Below are 25,074 nucleotides of genomic sequence, written 5' to 3' on the forward strand. Positions count from 1 at the left end.
CTTTTAGGTCACATGGTGTGTACTGGCTCCTCCCCCCATGACCCTCCTCCAAGCCTCAGTTAGGTTTTTGTGCCCGTCCGAGAAGGGTGCAATCTAGGTGGCTCTCTTAAAGAGCTGTTTAGAAAAGTTTTTTTTTAGGTTTCATTCAGTGATTCCTGCTGGCAACAGGATCACTGCAACGAGGGACTTAGGGGAGAGATCTCCAACTCACCTGCGTGCAGGATGGATTGGGATCTTAGGCTACTGGACACTGAGCTCCAGAGGGAGTCGGAACACAGGTCAGCCTGGGGTTCGTCCCGGAGCCGCGCCGCCGATCCCCCTTACAGACGCTGAAGAAGACGGCAGAACGGAGGTCCGGAAACAGGCGGCAGAAGACTTCACAGTCTTCATGAAGGTAGCGCACAGCACTGCAGCTGTGCGCCATTGTTGTCACACGGCTCACTGACCTAGTCACGGAGGGTGCAGGGCGCTGCTGGGGGCGCCCTGGGCAGCAATATAAGTACCTTATTGGCAAAATAAATACATCACATATAGCCATTAAGGCTATATGTATGTATTTTAACCCAGGCCAGTTCTTAAAAACCGGGAGAAAAAACCCGCCGAAAAAGGGGCGGAGCTTATTCTCCTCAGCACACAGCGCCATTTTCCCTCACAGAAAGGCTGAGGGGAAGGCTCCCATGCTCTCCCCTGCACTGCACTACAGAAACAGGGTTAAAACAGAGAGAGGGGGCACTGATTTGGCGATATAAATATATATTAAATGCTATAAGGGAGGAACACTTTTATAAAGGTTGTCCCTGTATAATTATAGCATTTTGGTGTGTGCTGGCAAACTCTCCCTCTGTCTCCCCAAAGGGCTAGTGGGTCCTGTCCTCTATCAGAGCATTCCCTGTGTGTGTGCTGTAGGTCGGTACGTGTGTGTCGACATGTATGAGGAAAATGTTGGTGAGGAGGCGGAGCAAATTGCCTGTAATGGTGATGTCACTCTCTAGGGAGTCGACACCGGAATGGATGGCTTACTTGTGGAAGTACGTGATCATGTCAACACGCTGCGAGCCGGTTGACGACATGAGACGACCGGCAAACAAATTAGTACTTGTCCAGGCGTCTCAGACACCGTCAGGGGCTTGTAAAAACGCCCATTTACCTCAGGGACACTGACTCCAGTGTCGACGGTGAAGAAACAAACGTATTTTCCTTTAGGGCCACACGTTACATGTTAAGGGCATGAAGGAGGTGTTACATATTTCTGATACTACAAGTACCACAAATAAGGGTATTTTGTAGGGTGTGAATAAACTACTTGTAGTTTTGCCTGAATCAGATAAATTAAATGAAGTGTGTGATGATACGTGGGTTTCCTCCGATAGAAAGTTATGGGCGGTATACCCTTTCACGCCAGAAGTAAGGGCGAGTTGGGAAACACACCTTAGGGTGGATAAGGCGCTCACACGCTTATAAAAACAAGTGGCGTTACCGTCTCCAGATACGGCCGCCCTCAAGGAGCCAGCTGATAGGAAGCTGAAAAATAGCCTAAGAAGTATATACACACATACTGGTGTTATACTACGACCAGCAATCGCCTCAGACTGGATGTGCAGCGCTGAGGGGGCTTGGTCGGATTTCCTGACTGAAAATTTTGATACCCTTGACAGGGACAAGATTTTATTGTGTATAGAGCATTTTAAGGATGCATTTCTATATATGCGTGATGCGCAGAGGGATATTTGCATTCTGGCATCAAGAGTAAATGTGATGTCCATATCTGCCAGACGAAGACACGACAGTGGTCAGGTGAGGCAGATTCCAGACGGCACATGGAAGTATTGCCGTATAAAGGGGCGGTCCATCGGACCTGGTGGCCATGGCAACAGCTGAAAAATCCACCTTTTGTTCCCCGAGTCACATCTCAGCAGAAAAGGACACAGTCTTTTCAGTCTCAGTCCTTTCGTCCCCATACGGGCAGGCGGGCAAAGGCCAGTCATATCTGCCCAGGGGTAGAGGAAAGGGAAGAAGACTGCAGCAAGCAGCCCATTCCCAGGAACAGAAGCCCTTCACAGCTTCTGCCAAGTCCGCAGCATGACGCTGGGGCAGTACAAGTGGACTCAGGTGCGGTAGGGGGTCATCTCAAGAGTTTCAGCACGCAGTGGGCTCACTCGCAAGGGGACTCCCGGATCCTACATGTAGTATCCCAGGTGTACATTGGAAATTCGAGACGTCTCCTCCTCACAAGTTCCGGAAGTCTGTTTTACCAACGTCTACCTCCGACAGGGAGGCAGTATTGGAAACAATTCACAGGCTGTATTCCCAGCAGGTGATAATCAAGGTACCCCTCCTACAACAAGGGAGGGGGTATTATTCCACACTATATTGTGGTACTGAAGCCAAACGGCTCGGTGAGATCTGGAATATTTGAACACTTACATACAAGTGTTCAAATCAAGATGGAGTCACTCAGAGCAGTGATAGCGAACCAGGAAGAAGGGGACGAGATGGTGTCACTGGATATCAGGGACCTTTACCTACATGTCCAAATTTGCCCTTCTCACCAAGGGTACTTCAGGTTCGTGGTACAGAACTGTCACTATCAGTTCAGACGCTGCCGTTTGGATTGTCCACGGCGCCCCGGGTCTTTACCAAGGTAATGGCCGAAATGATGATTCTTCTTAAAAGAAACTTGGACGCTTTCCTGATAAGGGCAAGGTCCAGAGAACAGTTGGAGGTCGGAGTAGCACTATCTTTAATAGTTCTACGACAGCACGAGTGGATTCTAAATATTCCAAAATCGTAGCTTTTCCGAGGACACGTCTACTGTTCCTAGGGATGATTCTGGACACAGTCCAGAAAAAGGTGTTTCTCCCAGAGGAGAAAGCCAGGGAGTTATCCGAGCTAATCGGGATCCTCCTAAAACCAGGAAAAGTGTCAGTGCATCATTGCACAAGAGTCCTGGTAAAAATGGTGGCTTATTACGAAGCAATTCCATTCGGCAGATTTCACGCAAGAACTCTTCAGTGGGATCTGCTGGACAAATGGTCCGGATCGCATCTTCAGATGCATCAGCGGATAACCCTATATCCAAGGACAAGGGTGTCTCTCCTGTGGTGATTACAGAGTGCTCATCTTCTAGAGGGCCACAGATTCAGCATTCAGGATTGGATGCTGGTGACCACGGAGGCCAGCCTGAGAGGCTGGGGAGCAGTCACACAGGGAAAAAATTTCCAGGAAAGTGTGATCAAGTCTGGAGAATTCTCTCCACATAGATGGAGCTAAGAGCAAAATTATAAGGCTCTAAACTTAGCAAGACCTCTGCTTCAAGGTCAGCAGGTATTGATCCAGTGGGATAACATCACGGCAGTCGCCCACGTAAACAGAAAGGGCGACACAAGAAGCTGGAGGGCAGTGAAAAAACTGCAAGGATTTTTCGCTAGGCGGAAAATCATGTGATAGCACTGTCAGCAGTGTTCTCTCCGGGAGTGGACGACTGGGAAGCAGACTTCCTCAGCAGGCATGACCTCCACCTGGGAGAGTGGGAACTTCATAGGGAAGTTTTTCCGCATGATTGTGAGCCATTGGCAAAGACCAAAGGTGGAAATGATGGCGTCCCGCCCAAACAAAAAACGGGACAGGTATTGCGCCAGGTCATGAGACCTTCAGGCGATAGCTGTGGATGTCCTGGTAACACCGTGGGTGTAACAGTCGGTGTATGTGTTCCCTCCTCTGCTTCTCATAACCAAGGTATTGAGAATTATAAGACATAGAGGAGTATGAACTATACTCGTGACTCCGGATTGGCCAAGAGGGACTTGGTACCCGGAACTTCAAGAGATGCTCACAGAGGACTAAGGGCCTGGGGAGCTAAGAAGGGACTTGCTTCAGCAGGTACCATGTCTATGCCAAGACTTACCGCGGCTGCGTTTGACGGCATGGCGGTTGAATGCCGGATCCTGAAGGAAAAAGGCATTCCATAAGAGGTCATACCTACCCTGGTCAAACCAGGAAGGAGGTGACCGCACAACGTCATCACCACATGTGGTGAAAATATGTTGCGTGGGTGAGGCAAGGAAGGCCCCACGAAGAAAATTCAACTAGGTCGATTTCTACACTTCCTGAAAACAGGAGTGTTTTGAGCCTAAAATTGGGGTTCTTTAAGGTTTTAAGTTTCGGCCCTGTAGAATTTCTTCCGAAAAGAATTGACTTCAGTTCCTGAAGTCCAGATTGTCAAGGGAGTATTGCATATACACCCCTTTTTGTGCCTCTAGTGGCACCGTGGGATCTCAACATAGTGTTGGGATTCCTTAAAATCATATTGGTTTGAACCGCTCAAATCTGTGGATTTGAAATATACCACATGGAAAGTGAACATGCTGTTGACCAATATCTCACATGGACAGTGGCCATGCTGTTGGTCCTGGCCTCGGCCAGGCGATTGTCAGAATGGGCGGCTTTGTCTTACAAAAGCCCATATTTAATTTTCCATTCGGACAGGGCAGAACTGGGACTCGTCTCCATTTTTCTTCCTAAGGGGGTGTCAGGTTTTTCACCTGAAACAACCTATTATGGTGCCTGCGGCTTCTAGGGACTTGGAGGACTCCAAGTTACTAGACGTTGTCAGGACCCTAAAAATATATATATATATATATAGTTGTAGAAAACGGAGGGCACCCAGGTCCTTTACAGCATTCAGCGAGTGCCGGGCTACCCCACCAACATATATATATATATATATATATAGTTTAGGACGGCTGGAGTCAGAAAGTCTGACTTGCTGTTTATATTGTATGCACCCAACAAGATGGGTGCTCCTGCGTCTAAACAGACGATTGCAAGTTGGATCTGTAGCACAATCCAACTTGCACGTTCTGTGGCAGACGTGCCACAGCCTAAATCTGTAAAGGCCCACTCCACTAGGAAAGTGGGCGCATCTTGGGCGGCTGCCCGAGGGGTCTCGGCATTACAACTTTGCCGAGCAGCTACGTGGTCAGGGGAGAACACGTTTGTAAAATTTTACAAATTTGATACTCTGGCTAAGGAGGACCTGGAGTTCTCTCATTCGGTGCTGCAGAGTCATCCGCACTCTCCCGCCCGTTTGGGAGCTTTGGTATAATCCCCATGGTCCTGACGGAGTCCCCAGCATCCACTAGGACGTTAGAGAAAATAAGAATTTACTTACCGATAATTCTATTTCTCGTAGTCCGTAGTGGATGCTGGGCGCCCATCCCAAGTGCGGTTTGTCTGCAATGCTTGTACATAGTTATTGTTACAAAAATCGGGTTATTCTTGTTGTGAGCCATCTTTTCAGAGGCTACTTCGTTTTGTTATCATACTGTTAACTGGGTTCAGATCACAAGTGGTACGGTGTGATTGGTGTGGCTGGTATGAGTCTTACCCGGGATTCAAGATCCTTCCTTATTGTGTACGCTCGTCCGGGCACAGTACCTAACTGAGGCTTGGAGGAGGGTCATGGGGGGAGGAGCCAGTACACACCATGTGACCTAAAAGCTTTTTTAGATGTGCCCTGTCTCCTGCGGAGCCCGCTATTCCCCATGGTCCTGACGGAGTCCCCAGCATCCACTACGGACTACGAGAAATAGAATTATCGGTAAGTAAATTCTTATTTTTTCTCAATAGCAATCTCAATAATAATATCATTAGCAATCATTACTCCTTTTCATTGATTGGATGCATTATCTATGGCTCATTGACTTGCACTGAACCACAGCAGTCAATGCAAAAAGCTTTTATTTCTCTGACGTCCTAGTGGATGCTGGGAACTCCATAAGGACCATGGGGAATAGACGGGCTCCGCAGGAGACTGGGCACTCTAAGAAAGAATTAGGTCTACTGGTGTGCACTGGCTCCTCCCTCTATGCCCCTCCTCCAGACCTCAGTTAGAATCTGTGCCCGGCTCGAGCTGGTTGCACACTAGGGGTTCTCCTGAGCTCCTAGTAAAGAAAGTATTTATTAGGTTTTTTATTTTCAGTGAGATCTGCTGGCAACAGACTCACTGCTGCGTGGGACTTAGGGGAGAGAAGCGAACCTACCTGCTTGCAGCTAGCTTGGGCTTCTAGGCTACTGGACACCATTAGCTCCAGAGGGATCGAACACAGGCCCAGCCTCGGCCGTCCGGTCCCGGAGCCGCGCCGCCGTCCCCCTTGCAGAGCCAGAAGACGGAAGATTCCGAGGAGAAAATCGGCGGCTGAAGACTCCGGTCTTCATTAAGGTAGCGCACAGCACTGCAGCTGTGCGCCATTGCTCCCCATGCACACCACATACTCCGGTCACTGATGGGTGCAGGGCGCTGGGGGGGGGGGGGGGGACACTGGGCTGCAATTAGATTACCTTAAAAATGGCAAAAGACACGTAATATAGTCTAATAAACTTTATATTTATAAAAATCCGCTGCCATAATATTATTATAAAGAGCGGGAGAAGCCCGCCGAAAAAGGGGCGGGGCTATCTCCCTCCGCACACTGGCGCCATTTCCTCTTCACAGCTCCGCTGGAAGGACGCTCCCCAGGCTCTCCCCTGCAGTTTCCAGGCTCAATAGGGTAAAAAAGAGAGGGGGGGCACTAAATTTAGGCGCAATACTGTGTATTATAGCTGCTATAGGGAAAATCACTTTGTGTAGTGTAAATCCCTGTGTTATATAGCGCTGTAATGTGTGCTGGCATACTCTCTCTCTGTCTCCCCAAAGGACTTTGTGGGGTCCTGTCCTCAGTCAGAGCATTCCCTGTGTGTGTGCGGTGTGTCGGTACGGCTGTGTCGACATGTTTGATGTGGAGGCTTATGTGGAGGCGGAGCATGTGCCGATAAATGTGATGTCACCCCCTGCGGGGTCGACACCAGAGTGGATGGATATGTGGAAGGTATTAACCGACAGTGTCAACTCCTTACATAAAAGGTTTGATGACATAACAGCTGTGGGACAGCCGGCTTCTCAGCCAGTGCCTGCCCAGGCGTCTCAAAGGCCATCAGGGGCTCAAAAACGCCCGCTACCTCAGATGGCAGACACAGATGTCGACACGGAGTCTGACTCCAGTGTCGACGACGACGAGACTAATGTACATTCCACTAAGGCTATCCGTTGCATGATTACGGCAATGAAAAATGTGTTGCACATTTCTGACATAAACCCAGGTACCACTAAAAAGGGTATTATGTTTGGGGAGAAAAAGCAACAAGTGGTTTTTCCCCCTTCAGATGAGTTAAATGAAGTGTGTGAAGAAGCGTGGGCATCCCCTGATAAAAAATTGGTGATTTCTAAAAAGTTACTAATGGCGTACCCTTTCCCGCCAGAGGACAGGGTACATTGGGAGACATCTCCAAGGGTGGATAAAGCGCTCACACGCTTGTCAAAAAAGGTGGCACTACCGTCTCAGGATACGGCCGCCTTAAAGGAGCCTGCGGATAGAAAGCAGGAGGCTATCCTGAAGTCTGTATATACACACTCAGGTACTATACTGAGACCTGCTATTGCTTCAGCATGGATGTGCAGTGCTGCAGCAGCGTGGTCTGATTCCCTGTCTGATAATATTGATTCCCTTGACAGGGACACTATATTGCTAACCATAGAGCATATTAAAGACGTAGTCTTATAAATGAGAGATGCACAGAGGGATATTTGCCGGCTGGCATCTAGAATAAATGCAATGTCCATTTCTGCCAGGAGAGTATTATGGACTCGGCAGTGGACAGGTGATGCGGATTCTAAAAGGCACATGGAGGTTTTGCCTTACAAGGGTGAGGAATTGTTTGGGGATGGTCTCTCGGACCTCGTTTCCACAGCGACAGCTGGGAAGTCGACATTTTTACCCCAGGTTCCCTCACAGCCAAAGAAAGCACCGTATTATCAGGTACAGTCCTTTCGGCCCCAGAAAGGCAAGCGGGTTAAAGGCGCGTCCTTTCTGCCCAGAGGCAGGGGTAGAGGGAAAAAGCTGCACCATACAGCCAGTTCCGAGGAACAGAAATCCTCCCCTGCTTCCACTAAATCCACCACATGACGCTGGGGCTCCACTGGTGGAGCCAGGTGCAGTGGGGGCCCGTCTCTGGAACTTCAGCGACCGGTGGGTTCGCTCACAGGTGGATCCCTGGGTTCTACAAGTGGTATCTCAGGGATACAAGCTGGAATTCGAGACGTCTCCCCCTCGCCGTTACCTCAAATCAGCCTTGCCAGCTACTCCCCCGGACAGGGAGGTGGTGCTGGCGGCAATTCACAAGCTGTTCCTCCAGCAGGTGATAATAAAAGTTCCCCTCCTTCAACAGGGACGGGGTTACTATTCCACAATGTTTGTGGTACCGAAACCAGATGGTTCGGTGAGACCCATTCTAAATTTAAAATCCTTGAACACTTATATAAGAAGGTTCAAGTTCAAAATGGAATCGCTCAGGGCGGTTATTGCAAGCCTGGAAGAAGGGGATTACATGGTATCACTGGACATCAAGGATGCGTACCTGCATGTCCCCATTTACCCACCTCACCAGGTGTACCTCCGGTTTGTGGTACAAGACTGCCATTACCAATTCCAGACGTTGCCGTTTGGTCTGTCCACGGCACCGAGGGTATTTACCAAGGTAATGGCCGAAATGATGATACTCCTTCGAAAGAAGGGAGTTCTAATTATCCCATACTTGGACGATCTCCTTATAAAGGCGAGGTCCAGGGAGCAGTTGTTGGTCGGAGTAGCACTATCTCAGGAAGTGCTACAACAGCACGGCTGGATTCTGAATATTCCAAAGTCGCAGCTGGTTCCTACGATGCGTCTGCTGTTCCTGGGTATGATTCTGGACACAGAACAGAAGAAGGTGTTTCTCCCGGAGGAGAAGGCCAAGGAGTTGTCATCTCTGGTCAGAAACCTCCTGAAACCAAAACAGGTGTCGGTGCATCACTGCACGCGAGTCCTGGGAAAGATGGTAGCTTCTTACGAGGCAATTCCATTCGGCAGGTTCCATGCAAGGATCTTTCAGTGGGATCTGTTAGACAAGTGGTCCGGATCGCATCTTCAGATGCATCGGCTGATCACCCTGTCCCCGAGGGCCAGGGTGTCTCTGCTGTGGTGGCTGCAGAGTGCTCATCTTCTAGAGGGCCACAGACTCGGCATACAGGACTGGGTCCTGGTGACCACGGAAGCAAGCCTCCGAGGTTGGGGGGCAGTCACGCAGGGAAGAAACTTCCAAGGACAATGGTCGAGTCAGGAGGCTTCCCTACACATAAATATTCTGGAACTAAGGGCCATTTACAATGCCCTAAGTCAGGCAAGACCCCTGCTTCAAAACCAGCCGGTGCTGATTCAGTCAGATAACTTCACGGCGGCCCATGTAAACCGACAGAAGAAGCAGGATGGCGATGGCAGAAGCCACAAGGATTCTCTGATGGGCGGAAAATCACGTGATAGCACTGTCAGCAGTGTTCATTCCGGGAGTGGACAACTGGGAAGCAGACTTCCTCAGCAGGCACGACCTCCACCCGGGAGAGTGGGGACTTCATCCAGAAGTCTTCCAACTGATTGTAAACCGTTGGGAAAGGCCACAGGTGGACATGATGGCGTCCCGCCTAAACAAAAAGCTAAAAAGTTATTGCGCCAGGTCAAGGGACCCTCAGGCGATAGCTGTGGACGCACTAGTGACACCGTGGGTGTACCAGTCGGTTTATGTGTTCCCTCCTCTTCCTCTCATACCAAAGGTGCTGAGGATAATAAGAAAGAGAGGAGTAAGAACTATACTCATCGTTCCGGATTGGCCAAGAAGGACTTGGTACCCGGAACTACAAGAAATGATCTCAGAGGACCCTTGGCCTCTGCCTCTCAGACTGGACCTGCTGCAGCAGGGGCCCTGTCTGTTCCAAGACTTACCGCGGCTGCGTTTGACGGCATGGCGGTTGAACGCCGGATCCTGATGGAAAAGGGCATTCTGGTTGAAGTCATTCCTACGCTGATAAAAGCTAGGAAAGATGTGACAGCAAAGCATTATCACCGCATATGGCGAAAATATGTTGCTTGGTGTGAGGCTATGAAGGCCCCCACGGAAGAATTTCAGCTGGGTCGATTTCTGCACTTCCTACAGTCAGGAGTGACTATGGGCCTAAAATTGGGATCCATTAAAGTCCAGATTTCGGCCCTGTCTATTTTCTTTCAAAAAGAACTGGCTTCACTGCCTGAAGTTCAGACATTTGTTAAGGGAGTGCTGCATATTCAGCCCCCTTTTGTGCCCCCAGTGGCACCTTGGGATCTCAACGTTGTGTTGGATTTCCTAAAATCACATTGGTTTGAGCCACTTCAGACCGTGGAATTAAAATATCTCACGTGGAAAGTGGTCATGCTTTTGGCCTTGGCTTCGGCTAGGCGGGTGTCAGAATTGGTGGCTTTGTCCTGTAAAAGCCCCTATCTGATCTTCCATATGGACAGAGCAGAATTGAGGACGCGTCCCCAATTCCTCCCTAAGGTGGTATCAGCGTTTCACTTGAACCAACATATTGTGGTGCCTGCGGCTACTCAGGACTTGGAGGCTTCCAAGTTGCTGGACGTAGTCCGGGCCCTGAAAATATATGTTTCCAGGACGGCTAGAGTCAGAAAGACTGACTCGCTGTTTATCCTGCATGCACCCAACAAGTTGGGTGCTCCTGCTCCTAAGCAGACTATTGCTCGCTGGATCTGCTCCACTATTCAACTTGCACATTCTGCGGCTGGACTGCCGCATCCTAAATCAGTCAAAGCCCATTCCACGAGGAAGGTGGGCTCTCCTTGGGCGGCTGCCCGAGGGGTCTCGGCTTTACAACTTTGCCGAGCTGCTACCTGGTCGGGATCAAACACGTTTGCAAAATTCTACAAGTTTGATACCCTGGCTGAGGAGGACCTTGAGTTTGCTCATTCGGTGCTGCAGAGTCATCCGCACTCTCCCGCCCATTTGGGAGCTTTGGTATAATCCCCATGGTCCTTACGGAGTTCCCAGCATCCACTAGGACGTCAGAGAAAATAAGAATTTACTCACCGGTAATTCTATTTCTCGTAGTCCGTAGTGGATGCTGGGCGCCCATCCCAAGTGCGGATTGTCTGCAATACTTGTTTATAGTTATTGCCTAACTAAAGGGTTATTGTTATGAGCCATCTGTTCGTGAGGCTCAGTTGTTATTCATACTGTTAACTGGGTATAGTATCACGAGTTGTACGGTGTGATTGGTGTGGCTGGTATGAATCTTACCCGGGATTCCAAATCCTTTCCTTATTGTGTCAGCTCTTCCGGGCACAGTTTCCCTAACTGAGGTCTGGAGGAGGGGCATAGAGGGAGGAGCCAGTGCACACCAGTAGACCTAATTCTTTCTTAGAGTGCCCAGTCTCCTGCGGACCCCGTTTATTCCCCATGGTCCTTACGGAGTTCCCAGCATCCACTACGGACTACGAGAAATAGAATTACCGGTGAGTAAATTCGTATTTCTCTGACGTCCTAGTGGATGCTGGAGACTCCGTAAGGACCATGGGGAATAGACGGGCTCCGCAGGAGACTGGGCACTCTAAAGAAAGATTCAGGACTATCTGGTGTGCACTGGCTCCTCCCCCTATGACCCTCCTCCAAGCCTCAGTTAGATTTCTGTGCCCGGCCGAGCTGGATGCACACTAGGGGCTCTCCTGAGCTCCTAGAAAGAAAGTATAGTATAGGTTTTTAATTTTACAGTGAGACCTGCTGGCAACAGGCTCACTGCAGCGAGGGACTAAGGGGAGAAGAAGCGAACCTACCTAACTGGTGGTAGCTTGGGCTTCTTAGGCTACTGGACACCATTAGCTCCAGAGGGATCGAACACAGGACCCGACCTCGTCGTCCGTTCCCGGAGCCGCGCCGCCGTCCCCCTTACAGAGCCAGAAGCAAGAAGGTCCGGAAAATCGGCGGCTGAAGACTTCTGTCTTCCTCCAAGGTAGCGCACAGCACTGCAGCTGTGCGCCATTGCTCCTCATGCACACCACACACTTCGGTCACTGATGGGTGCAGGGCGCTGGGGGGGGGCGCCCTGAGCAGCAATAATATACACCTTGGCTGGCAAACTAACACCATATATAGCCCCAGGGGCTATATAGGTGTAAATTAACCCCTGCCAGACGTTTTAAAATAGCGGGAGAAAGCCCGCCGAAAAAGGGGCGGAGCCTTCTCCCTCAGCACACTGGCGCCATTTTCCCTCACAGCTTCGCTGGAAGGATCGCTCCCTGGCTCTCCCCTGCAGTCCTGCACTACAGAAAGGGTAAAAAAGAGAGGGGGGGGGCACAATTTAGGCGCAGTATACAATATATATGCAGCTATAAGGGAAAACACTTTTATAAGGTGATATCCCTGTGATATATAGCGCTCTGGTGTGTGCTGGCATACTCTCCCTCTGTCTCCCCAAAGGGCTTTGTGGGGTCCTGTCCTCTGTCAGAGCATTCCCTGTGTGTGTGCTGTGTGTCGGTACTGCTGTGTCGACATGTATGATGAGGATAATGATGTGGAGGCGGAGCAAATGCCTGTGAATGTGATGTCACCCCCTGCGGGGTCGACACCTGTGTGGATGGACTTATGGAAGGAATTACGTGACAGTGTCAGCTCCTTACATAAAAGGTTTGACGACATAGGACAGCCGGCTTCTCACCTTGTGCCTGTCCAAGCGTCTCAAATGTAATCAGGGGCTGTAAAACGCCCGCTACCTCAGATGACAGATACAGATGTCGACACGGATACCGACTCCAGTGTCGACGACGATGAGACTAGTGTACCCTCCAATAGGTCCACCCGTTACATGATTGAGGCAATGAAAAATGTATTACACATTTCTGATAATACCCCAGGTACCACAAAAAAGGGTATTATGTTTGGTGAGAAAAAACTACCAGTAGTTTTTCCTGCATCTGAGGAATTAAATGAGGTGTGTGAGGAAGCGTGGTCTTCCCCAGATAAGAAATTAATAGTTTCTAAACGGTTATTGCAGCGTACCCTTTCCCGCCAGAGGATAGGTCACGTTGGGAAACACCCCCTAGGGTAGATAAAGCGCTGACACGCTTATCAAAAAAGGTGGCACTACCGTCTCCGGATACGGCCGCCCTAAAGGAACCTGCTGATAGAAATCAGGAACATACCCTTAAAGCTATATACACACACACCGGCATTATATGGAGACCCGCTATTGCATCGGCTTGGATGTGCAGTGCTGCAGCTGCGTGGTCAGATTCCCTGTCGGATAACATTGATACCATGGATAGGGACAATATTTTGCTGACGATAGAGCATATAAAAGACGCCGTCTTATACATGCGTGATGCACAGAGGGATATTTGCCGGCTGGCATAAAAAATAAGCGCTATGTCCATTGCCGCCAGAAGGGGGTTATGGACTCTGCAATGGTCAGGCGATGCCGACTCGAAGCGGCACATGGAAGTTTTGCCCTATAAAGGGGTGGAACTTTTTGGGGATGGTCTGACAGACCTCGTTTCCACAGCTACTGCTGGGAAATCGACCTTTTTGCCACAGGCTACCCCACAGCAAAAGAAAGCACCGTATTATCAGGTACAGTCCATTCGGCCCCAGAAAAATAAGAGGGCTAGAGGCTCATCCTTTCTGCCGAGGGGCAGAGGTAGGGGGAAAAAGCTGCAGCACACAGCTAGTTCCCAAGAGCAGAAGTCCTCCCCTGCGTCCGGTAAGTCCACAGCATGACGCTGGGGCTGCTCAGGCGGACCCGGGTACGGTGGGGGCTCGTCTCAGGAATTTCAGTACACAGTGGGCTCTCTCACAGGTGGATCCCTGGGTCCTTCAAGTAGTGTCTCAGGGGTACAGGCTGGAATTCGAGACGTCTCCCCCCTACCGTTTTTTAAAATCTGCCTTACCGGCAACTCCCTCTGCCAGGGAGGCAGTGTTGGTGGCTATTCAAAAACTATATTCACAGCAAGTGATTGTCAAGGTACCCCTCCTTCAACAGGGAAAGGGTTACTATTCCACAATGTTTGTGGTACCGAAACCGGACGGTTCGGTGAGACCCATCTTAAATTTAAAAGCCTTGAACACTTATATCAAAAGGTTCAAGTTCAAGATGGAATCGCTCAGGGCGGTTATTGCGAGCCTGGACGAGGGGGATTACATGGTCTCCCTGGACATCAAGGATGCGTACCTGCATGTCCCTATTTACCCTCTGCACCAGGAGTACCTCAGATTTGTGGTACAGGACTGTCACTATCAGTTCCAAACGCTGCCGTTTGGGTTATCCACGGCACCAAGGGTCTTTACCAAGGTAATGGCCGAAATGATGATACTCCTTCGCAAGAAGGGAGTATTAATTATCCCATACTTGGACGATCTCCTGATAAAGGCGAGGTCCAAAGAACAGTTGGTAGTGGGGGTAGCACTTTCTCGGGAAGTGCTACAACAGCACGGCTGGATTCTCAATATTCCAAAGTCACAGCTGGTCCCGACGACACGTCTTCTGTTCCTGGGAATGATTCTGGACACAGACCAAAAAAGAGTGTTTCTTCCAGTGGAAAAAGTCGAGGAGTTGTCATCTCTAGTCAGAGACATCCTAAAACCAGGACAGGTGTCGGTACATCAATGCACACGAGTCCTGGGAAAAATGGTAGCTTCGTACGAAGCAATCCCATTCGGAAGGTTCCACGCAAGGACGTTCCAGTGGGACCTGTTAGACAAATGGTCCGGGTCCCATCTCCAGATGCAACAGCGGATAACCCTGTCGGCAAGGACCAGGGTGTCGCTGCTGTGGTGGCTGCAGAGGGCTCATCTACTAGAGGGCCGCAGATTCGGAATACAGGACTGGGTCCTGGTGACCACGGATGCCAGCCTTCGGGGCTGGGGTGCAGTCACACAGGGAAGAAATTTCCAAGGACTGTGGTCAAATCGGGAGATTTCGCTTCACATAAATATTCTGGAGCTAAGGGCCATTTACAATGCCCTAAGCCAAGCAAGGCCCCTGCTTCAGAACCAGCTGGTACTGATCCAATCAGACAACATCACGGCGGTCGCCCATGTAAACAGACAGGGCGGCACAAGAAGCAGGATGTCGATGGCAGAAGCCACAAAGATTCTCCGATGGGCAGAGAATCATGTGTTGGCACTGACAGCAGTGTTCATTCCGGGAGTGGACAACTGGGAAGCAGACTTCCTCAGCAGGCACGACCTCCACCCGGGAGAATGGGGACTTCATCCAGAAGTCTTCCAAATGCTGGTAGACCGTTGGGAAAAACCACAGGTGGACATGATGGCGTCCCGCCTCAACAAAAAGTTAAAAAGATATTGCGCCAGGTCAAGGGACCCTAAGGCGATCGCTGTGGACGCTCTAGTGACACCGTGGGTGTACCAGTCGGTTTATGTGTTTCCTCCTCTGCCTCTCATTCCCAAGGTACTGAGAATAATAAGAAAGCGAGGAGTGAAAACTATACTCGTGGTTCCGGATTGGCCAAGAAGAGCTTGGTACCCGGAACTTCAAGAGATGCTTGCAGAGGACCCTTGGCCTCTGCCGCTCAGACAAGACCTGCTGCAGCAGGGACCCTGTCTGTTCCAAGAGTTACCGCGGCTACGTTTGACGGCATGGCGGTTGAACACCGGATCCTAAAGGAAAAGGGCATTCCGGAGGAAGTCATCCCTACCCTGATCAAAGCCAGGAAGGATGTCACCGCAAAACATTATCACCGCATTTGGCGAAAATATGTTGCGTGGTGTGAGGCCAAGAAGGCCCCGACGGAGGAATTTCAGCTGGGTCGATTCCTGCATTTCCTGCAAGCAGGGGTGACGTTGGGCCTCAAATTGGGGTCCATTAAGGTCCAGATTTCGGCTCTGTCGATTTTCTTCCAAAAAGAACTGGCTTCACTGCCTGAAGTTCAGACGTTTGTCAAAGGAGTTCTGCATATTCAGCCTCCTTTTGTGGCCCCAGTGGCACCTTGGGATCTCAATGTGGTTTTGGAATTCCTGAAATCACATTGGTTCGAGCCACTTAAGACTGTGGATTTGAAATATCTCACGTGGAAAGTGGTCATGTTGTTGGCCCTGGCTTCGGCCAGGCGAGTATCAGAATTGGCGGCTTTGTCTTGTAAAAGTCCTTATCTGATTTTCCATATGGATAGGGCAGAGTTGAGGACTCGTCCTCAGTTTCTCCCGAAGGTGGTCTCAGCTTTTCACTTGAACCAACCTATTGTGGTGCCTGCGGCTACTAGGGACTTGGAGGATTCCAAGTTACTGGACGTAGTCAGGGCCCTGAAAATGTATGTTTCCAGGACGGCTGGAGTCAGGAAGACTGACTCGCTGTTTATCCTGTATGCACCCAACAAGCTGGGTGCTCCTGCTTCTAAGCAGTCTATCGCGCGCTGGATTTGTAGCACTATTCAGCTGGCGCATTCTGCGGTGGGATTACCGCAGCCTAAATCAGTGAAAGCCCATTCCACAAGGAAGGTGGGCTCATCTTGGGCGGCTGCCCGAGGGGTCTCGGCTTTACAACTTTGCCGAGCTGCTACTTGGTCAGGGGCAAACACAAATTTGATACCCTGGCTGAGGAGGACCTGGAGTTCTCTCATTCGGTGCTGCAGAGTCATCCGCACTCTCCCGCCCGTTTGGGAGCTTTGGTATAATCCCCATGGTCCTTACGGAGTCCCCAGCATCCACTAGGACGTCAGAGAAAATAAGAATTTACTCACCAGTAATTCTATTTCTCGTAGTCCGTAGTGGATGCTGGGCGCCCATCCCAAGTGCGGATTGTCTGCAATACTTGTAAATAGTTATTGTTACTATAATCGGGTTGTTATTGCGAGCCATCTGTTCAGAGGCTCCATTGTTATCATACTGTTAACCGGGGTTCCTATCACGAGTTATATGGTGTGATTGGTGTGGCTGGTATGAGTCTCACCCGGGATTCAAAAATCCTTCCTTATTGTGTCAGCTCTTCCGGGCACAGTTCCTAACTGAGGCTTGGAGGAGGGTCATAGGGGGAGGAGCCAGTGCACACCAGATAGTCCTGAATCTTTCTTTAGAGTGCCCAGTCTCCTGCGGAGCCCGTCTATTCCCCATGGTCCTTACGGAGTCCCCAGCATCCACTATGGACTACGAGAAATAGAATTACCGGTGAGTAAATTCTTATTTTTCTCATACGTCCTAGAGGATGCTGGGGTCACTTCAAGAACCATGGGGTATAGACAGGATCCGCAGGAGACATGGGCACTTTAAGACTTTCAAAGGGTGTGACCTGGCTCCTCCCTCTATGCCCCACCTCCAGACTCCAGTTTAGAATCTGTGCCCAGGCAGACTGGATGCACTCTGAGGAGCTCTACTGAGTTTCTCTGAAAAAGACTTATGTTAGGTTTTTTATTTTCAGGGAGAACTGCTGGCAACAGTCTCCCTTCTTCGTGGGACTTAGGGGAGAGAAGTCAGACCTACTTCTGTGAGTTTCAAGGCTCTGCTTCTTTGGCTACAGGACACCATTAGCTCCTGAAGGTTTGATCACTAGGTACGCCTAGGGGCTCATTCCCAGAGCCGGCCGTCAACCCCCTTGCAGAGGCAGAAGTCAGAAGACAGGTGAGTAGAAGAAGCAAAGAAGACTTCAGTGACAGCTTCTGAGGTACCGCATAGCGATCGTACGCTGCGCGCCATGCTCCCACACACAGAGGCACTACAGGGTGCAGGGCGCAGGGGAGGGCGCCCTGCGCAGCATATATACCTCAATATAATAAAGAATATGCAAGTGCGCGGCCAACAGCATTCCTTCTTTTTAAGTTGTTATATGTGATATGCTATTAAATTATCATTCCTTTATATAGAACAAACCATCCGTTTATTATTACTACCATTATTAATTATTATTAAGGTTATTATCATTATTATTTGTATTACCATTGATATTATATTAATTTAAATTCATTCAGCCAGCGCTGGTACACACCCTTTTCTATACCTCAATATAAGACTGGCAACAGGGGACATAGGTGCCGGGGCACTGTCCTAGCCCCCGCTAGTATAAAGATTTTAACAAAAATAGCGGGACTGAAGCGCGCCATTACGGGGGGCGGGGCTTAGCCCTCACAGCTCACACAGCCAGCGCCATTTTCTCTTGCAGAGGCGCTGGTCCTTCCTCACACTGCTGAAAGTATCAGGATGCAAAACGGGGGGGGGGGGGGCACAGTAAAATTGGTGCAACATATGTTTAATATAAAAGCGCTGCAGGTTTGGGGGCATTCTATAGTGTTCAGAACTGTTGATTAAGCACTGGGTTATGAGCTGGCAAAGTCTATCTGTGTCTCTCTGACATGTTTTGTACACGTGTGTCGGCATTTCTGAGGCGGAGTGCTTCCCACAAACGGTTGTGGGAGTGACCCTGTCGGTACCGCTGACTCCTGATGGTACTTGGTACATGTGTGTCAACATGTAGGTGGATGAATGTTTTTCCCAAGTCAAAACTATATTAGGGACACAGACGCGGGTGGGTGGCCCTGTCGGCACCACCAATATATGACTGGGTAAAAAATTGCATGTTAATGTGCTGCATATATATATATATATATATATATATATATATATATATATATATATATATATATAGTAAGGTTGAATAAATCAGTGTAATAGACACAGAAATATCTATGGATGTCTTGTTCATAGCTATATTTCCCTCAGACCCCTCGGGGTCGCAGACAGGTTATTTTGCCCAGTTACTACTCCCTTATACCGACACAGATGCTAATTCCTGTGTCGACCACAATGTTTCCTGATGAGATCCGAAAAGAAAAAAAAAAGAAAAGAGCATTTAGTACATGATTAGTGCATAATAAGGACGTATTAACGTCACTGTGGACCCTGCTGTTCCGAACAAAGGGGTCTATGTGTGTGTGTGTATATGTATATATATATATATATAAGTTTATAATACTGCTGAAGTAACATTCTTCATTCTCATGTGCTGAACGCTCTGTTTGAGAAGGTCTGGGCCAGCCCTGACAAAATGATTTCAAATCCTCAAGAGGATTCCGATTGTTTATTCTTTTCCCACTGCGGATAGAATAAAGTGGGTGTCACCCCCTGTTCTGCACGGGGCCCTGTCACAAAGCCAGCGGATCATATGTAGGAAGCTACGTTATGTTCTAGTTGTGTGTCCACGCGTACGTCAGTTAGACCTGCCATTACATGTGCATGGGGGAGTAGTAGTATTAAAAAATGGTCGGTTGCCTGGTCATCCGTTATAGATACCCTGGGGAGAGATGGGATACTCCTTACGTTGGGTCATATCAAGGACGCTGCAGCATGCTTTCGCGTGACTGCACGGGATAGAGGACTCTTGGGTTCACGGGCTGATTCCATGGCAGTCTCGGCTAGGAGGGTGTTGTGGATTCACCAATGGAATGCTGAGGCTGACTCCGAGAAGATATGGAGTCTCTTCCCAATGAAGGTGAAGCCTGGTTTGGTGACGGCCTAGTTAATTTGGTCTCGGCAGATGCCGCTGGTAAGTCTACCTTTTGGGCCTATGTTCCCTCACAACGGATGATGATGCATAATTGTCGGATGCAGTCATGTCGGCTCAATAGATACAGATTCCCCTTTTTTCTTTGCAGGTAGAGGAAGGAGAAAAGGGAAGAGGTCAGCAGCCTCTTCAAGGTCACAGGAGCAGAAATCATCCTCTGTTTCTGCCAGATCCACTGCATGACGCTGGGACTCTCTTGCGGGAGCCCGCACCGTTGGGGCCACGTCTAAAACTTTTCAGTCAGTCCTGGAACGGACTTGGACCCGTGGGTTTTACGAATAGTGTCTCAAGGGTGCATACTGGAGTTTCCAGACGTTTTTCCCTCACCAATTCTTCAATATTACCGATTCTCCACCGGACGGGGAGGTAGTATGTGACGCAACACAAGAGTTGTGTCAGGATCAGGTCATGGTCCTGGTGTACCCTGTCACAATAGGCAGAAGGCTGTTATTCAAGACTCTTCGTGCTCCCGAAGCCAGACGGCTAGGTCAGACCAATCCTAAATCTGATATCCCTTAATTTCTCTGACGTCCTAGTGGATGCTGGGAACTCCGTAAGGACCATGGGGAATAGCGGCTCCGCAGGAGACAGGGCACATCTAAAGAAAGCTTTAGGATCACCTGGTGTGCACTGGCTCCTCCCCCTATGACACTCCTCCAAGCCTCAGTTAGATTTTCTGTGCCCGACGAGAAGGGTGCACACTAGGGGCTCTCCTGAGCTCTTTGTGAAAGTTTTAGTTTAGGTTTATTATTTTCAGTGAGACCTGCTGGCAACAGGCTCACTGCATCGAGGGACTAAGGGGAGAAGAAGCGAACTCACCTGCGTGCAGAGTGGATTGGGCTTCTTAGGCTACTGGACATTAGCTCCAGAGGGACGATCACAGGTTCAGCCTGGATGGGTCACCGGAGCCGCGCCGCCGGCCCCCTTACAGAGCCAGAAGAGCGAAGAGGTCCGGAAAAATCGGCGGCAGAAGACTTTCCTGTCTTCAGATAAAGGTAGGCGCACAGCACCGCAGCTGTGCGCCATTGCTCTCAGCACACTTCACACTCCGGTCACTGAGGGTGCAGGGCGCTGGGGGGGCAGCGCCCTGAGACGCAATAAATCGTTAGAAAACCTTTTATGGCTAAAATAAATGCATCACATATAACTCCTGGGCTATATGGATGCATTTAACCCCTGCCAAAACATACAAGAAAACGGATGATAAGGACGCAGAGAAAGGGGCGGAGCCTATCTCCTCAGCACACTGGCGCCATTTTCCCTCACAGCTCAGTTGGAGGGAAGCTCCCTGGCTCTCCCCTGCAGTCACTACACTACAGAAAGGGGTTAAAAAAGAGAGGGGGGCACAAATTAGGCGCAGTATAAACAATACAGCAGCTATAAAGGGAAAAACACTTATATAAGGTTATCCCTGTATATATATAGCGCTCTGGTGTGTGCTGGCAAACTCTCCCTCTGTCTCCCCAAAGGGCTAGTGGGGTCCTGTCCTCTATCAGAGCATTCCCTGTGTGTGTGCTGTGTGTCGGTACGTTTGTGTCGACATGTATGAGGAGAAAAATGATGAGGAGACGGAGTAGAGTGTCTGTAATAGTGTTGTCACCCCCTGGGGGGTCGACACCTGAGTGGATGTACTGTGGAAATTGCGTGACAGTGTCAGCTTTGTATAAAAGACAGTGGTTGACATGAGACAGCCGGCTACTCAGCTTGTGCATGTCCAGACGTCTCATATAGGGGCTCTAAAGCGCCCGTTACCTCAGATACAGACGCCGACACGGATACTGACTCCTGTGTCGACGGTGAAGAGACAACCGTGATTTCCAAATAGGGCCACACATTGCATGATTGAGGCAATGAAAAAAGTTTACACTTTTCTGATAATATGAATACCACCAAAAAAAAAAAAAAGGGGTATTATGTTGGTGAGGAAAAACTTCCTGTAGTTTTCCTGAATCTGAGAAATAAAATGCGTGGGTTTCCCCCCGATAACAATTGATAATTTCTAAAAAGTTATTGGCAGTATACCTTTTCCCGCCAGAGGTTAGGGTGCGTTGGGAAACACCCCCTAGGGGGGGATAAGGCGCTCACACGCTTGTAAGAACATGGGCTCTACCCTCTCTTGAGATGGCCGCCCTTAAGGATCCTGCTGATAGAAAGCAGGAGGGTATCCTAAAATGTATTTACACACATACTGGTGTTATACTGCGACCAGCAATCGCCTCAGCCTGGATGTGCAGTGCTGGGTTGGCGTGGTCGGATTCCCTGACTGGAAATATGATATCCTAGATAAGGACAGTATATTATTGCCTATAGAGCAATTAAAAGATGCATTTCTATATATGCATGATGCACAGCGGAATATTTGCCGACTGGCATCAAGTATAAGTGCGTTGTCCAATTATACCAGTAAAGTGGTCAGGTGATGCGGATTCCAAACGGCATTTGGAAGTATTGCCTTAAAAGAGGGGATGTACCCCAGGTCGCCTCTCAAAATAAGACGCCGTATTATCAGGCGCAGGCCTGGTTGGAAAGCGGACAAAAGGGTTCCTCTTTTCTGCTCGTGACAGAGGGAGAGGAAAATGGCTGCAGAGATCAGTCAGTTCCAAGGAACAGAAACTCTTTTCCGCCTCTGCCAAGCCCTCAGTATGACGCTAGGGCTTTACAAGTTCAGGCACGGTGGGGTCCCGTTCTCAATGAATTTCAGTGCGCAGTGGGCTCACTCGCAAGTAGACCCCTGGATCCTTCAGGTAATATTTCAGGGGTACAAATTGGAATTCGAGACGTATCCCCCTCGCCGTTTCCAAAGGTCTGTTTTACCGACGTCTCCCGCTGACAGGGAGGCAGTTTTGGAAACCATTCACAAGCTGTATTCCCAGCAGGTGATAATCAAGGTACCCCTCCTGCAACAGGGAACGGGGTATTATTCCACACTATTGTGGTACCGAAGCCAGACGGCTCGGTGAGACCGATTTTAAAATCTAAAATCTAAAATCTTTGAACACTTGCATACAGAGGTTCAAATTCAAAATTGAGTCACTCAGAGCAGTGATTGCAAACCTGGAAGAAGGGGACTACATGATGTCTCGGGACATCAAGGATGCTTACCTTCATGTCAAAATTTACCCTTCTCACCAAGGGTATTTCAGGTTATGGTACAGAACTGTCACTATCAGTTCGGACGCTGCCGTAGGGATGGGTCACGGCACCCCGGGTCTTTACTGAAGTAATGACCGTAATGATGATATTCCTTCGAAGGAAGGGAATTTTAGTTATCCGTTACTTGGACGATTCCCTGATAAGGGTAAGATCCAGGGAACAGTTGGAGATCGGTGTAGCACTATATCAGGTAGTGTTGCGGCAGCACGATTGGATTCTCAATATTCCAAAATCGCAGCTGGTTCCGACGACTTGTCTTCTGTTCCTAGGGATGATCCTGGACACAGTCCAGAAAGAAGGTGTTTCTCCCGGAGGAGAAAGCCAGGGAGTTATCCGACAGGAACCTCCTAAAACCGAACCAAGTCTCAGTGCATCAATGCACAAGGGTTCTGGGTAAAAATAGTGGCTTCCTACGAAGCAATCCCATTCGGCAGATTCCACGCAAGACTTTCCAGTGGAACCTACTGGACAAATGGTCCGGGTCGCATCTTCAGATGCTTCAGCGGATAACCCTGTCACCGGGGACAAGGGTATCCCTCCTGTGGTGGTTGCAGAGTGCTCATCTTCTAGAGGGCCGCAGATTCGGCATTCGGGACTGGGTCCTGGTGGCCAGGGATGCCAGCCTGCGAGGCTGGGGAGCAGTCACACAGGGAAGGAATTTCCAGGGCTTATGGTCAAGCCTGGAGACATCTCTTCATATAAACATTCTGGAACTAAGGGCCATTTACAATGCCCTAAGTCAAGCGAAACCCCTGCTTCAGGGTCAGGCGGTATTGATCCAATCGGACAACATCACGTCAGTCGCCCACGTAAACAGACAGGGCGGCACGGGAAGCAGGGGGGCAATGGCAGAAGCTGCAAGGATTCTTCGCTGGGCGGAAAATCATGTGATAGCACTGTCAGCAGTGTTCATTCCGGGAGTGGACAACTGGGAAGCAGACTTCCTCAGCAGACACGACCTTCACCCGGGAGAGTGGGGACTTCACCCAGAAGTCTTCCACCTGATTGTAAACCGTTGGGAAAAACCAAAGGTGGACATAATGGCGTCCCGTCTAAACAAAAAACTAGACAGATATTGCGCCAGGTCAGGGGACCCTCAGGCAATAGCGGTGGACGCTCTGGTAACACCGTGGGTGTACCAGTCAGTGTATGTGTTCCCTCCTCTGCCTCTCATACCAAAAGTACTGAGAATCATAAGAAGGAGAGGAGTAAGAACTATACTCGTGGTTCCGGATTGGCCAAGAAGGACTTGGTATCCGGAACTTCAAGAGATGCTCACGGACGAACCGTGGCCTCTACCTCTAAGAAAGGACCTGCTCCAGCAGGGGCCTTGTCTGTTCCAAGACTTACCGCGGCTGCGTTTGACGGCTTGGCGGTTGAACGCCGGATCCTGAAGGAAAAAGGCATTCCAGATGAAGTCATCCCTACCCTGGTCAAGGCCAGGAAGGACGTAACCGCAAAACATTATCACCGCATTTGGCGAAAATATGTTGCGTGGTGGGAGGCCAAGAAGGCCCCTACAGAGGAATTTCAACTGGGTCGTTTCCTCCATTTCCTGCAAACAGGACTGTCTATGGGCCTAAAATTAGGGTCCATTAAGGTTCAAATTTCGGCCCTGTCGATTTTCTTCCAAAAGGAACTGGCTTCAGTGCCTGAAGTTCAGACATTTGTAAAAGGGGTACTGCATATACAGCCTCCTTTTGTGCCTCCAGTGGCACCTTGGGATCTCAATGTTGTGTTGAGTTTCCTAAAGTCACATTGGTTTGAACCACTCACCACTGTGGACTTAAAATATCTCACATGGAAGGTGACGATGCTGTTAGCCCTGGCTTCAGCCAGGCGTGTGTCAGAATTGGCGGCTTTATCATATAAAAGCCCTTATTTAATATTTCATTCTGACAGGGCAGAATTGAGGACTTGTCCTCAATTTCTACCTAAGGTGGTTTCTGCATTTCACATGAAGCAACCTATTGTGGTACCTGCGGCTACTAAGGACTTGGAGGATTCCAAGTTGCTTGACGTGGTCAGGGCCCTGAAAATATATGTTTCCAGGACGGCTGGAGTCAGAAAATCTGACTCGCTGTTTATCCTGTATGCACCCAACAAACTGGGTGCTCCTGCTTCTAAGCAGACGATTGCTCGTTGGATTTGTAGTACAATTCAGCTTGCACATTCTGTGGCAGGCCTGCCACAGCCAAAAATCTTAAAATGCCCACTCCACAAGGAAGGTGGGCTCATCTTGGGCAGCTGCCCGAGGGGTCTCGGCTTTACAACTTTGCTGAGCAGTTACTTGGTCAGGAGCAAATACGTTTGTAAAATTCTACAAATTTGATACCCTGGCTGAGGAGGACCTGGAGTTCTCTCATTCGGTGCTGCAGAGTCATCCGCACTCTCCCGCCCGTTTGGGAGCTTTGGTATAATCCCCATGGTCCTTACGGAGTTCCCAGCATCCACTAGGACGTCAGAGA

General features: G+C 49.5%; 1 protein-coding gene across 2 annotated transcripts in view; it reads left to right on the plus strand.

Annotated features, from left to right (window-relative positions):
* Positions 1 to 25,074, plus strand: part of MTG1 (mitochondrial ribosome associated GTPase 1) — a 175,107-nt gene that overhangs the window by 63,018 nt on the left and 87,015 nt on the right. The gene's annotated exons all lie outside the window — the stretch shown is intronic.

The sequence above is a fragment of the Pseudophryne corroboree genome, chromosome 3 (genome assembly GCF_028390025.1).
Source record: "Pseudophryne corroboree isolate aPseCor3 chromosome 3, aPseCor3.hap2, whole genome shotgun sequence".
In the NCBI taxonomy this organism is placed as follows: Eukaryota; Metazoa; Chordata; class Amphibia; order Anura; family Myobatrachidae; genus Pseudophryne; species Pseudophryne corroboree.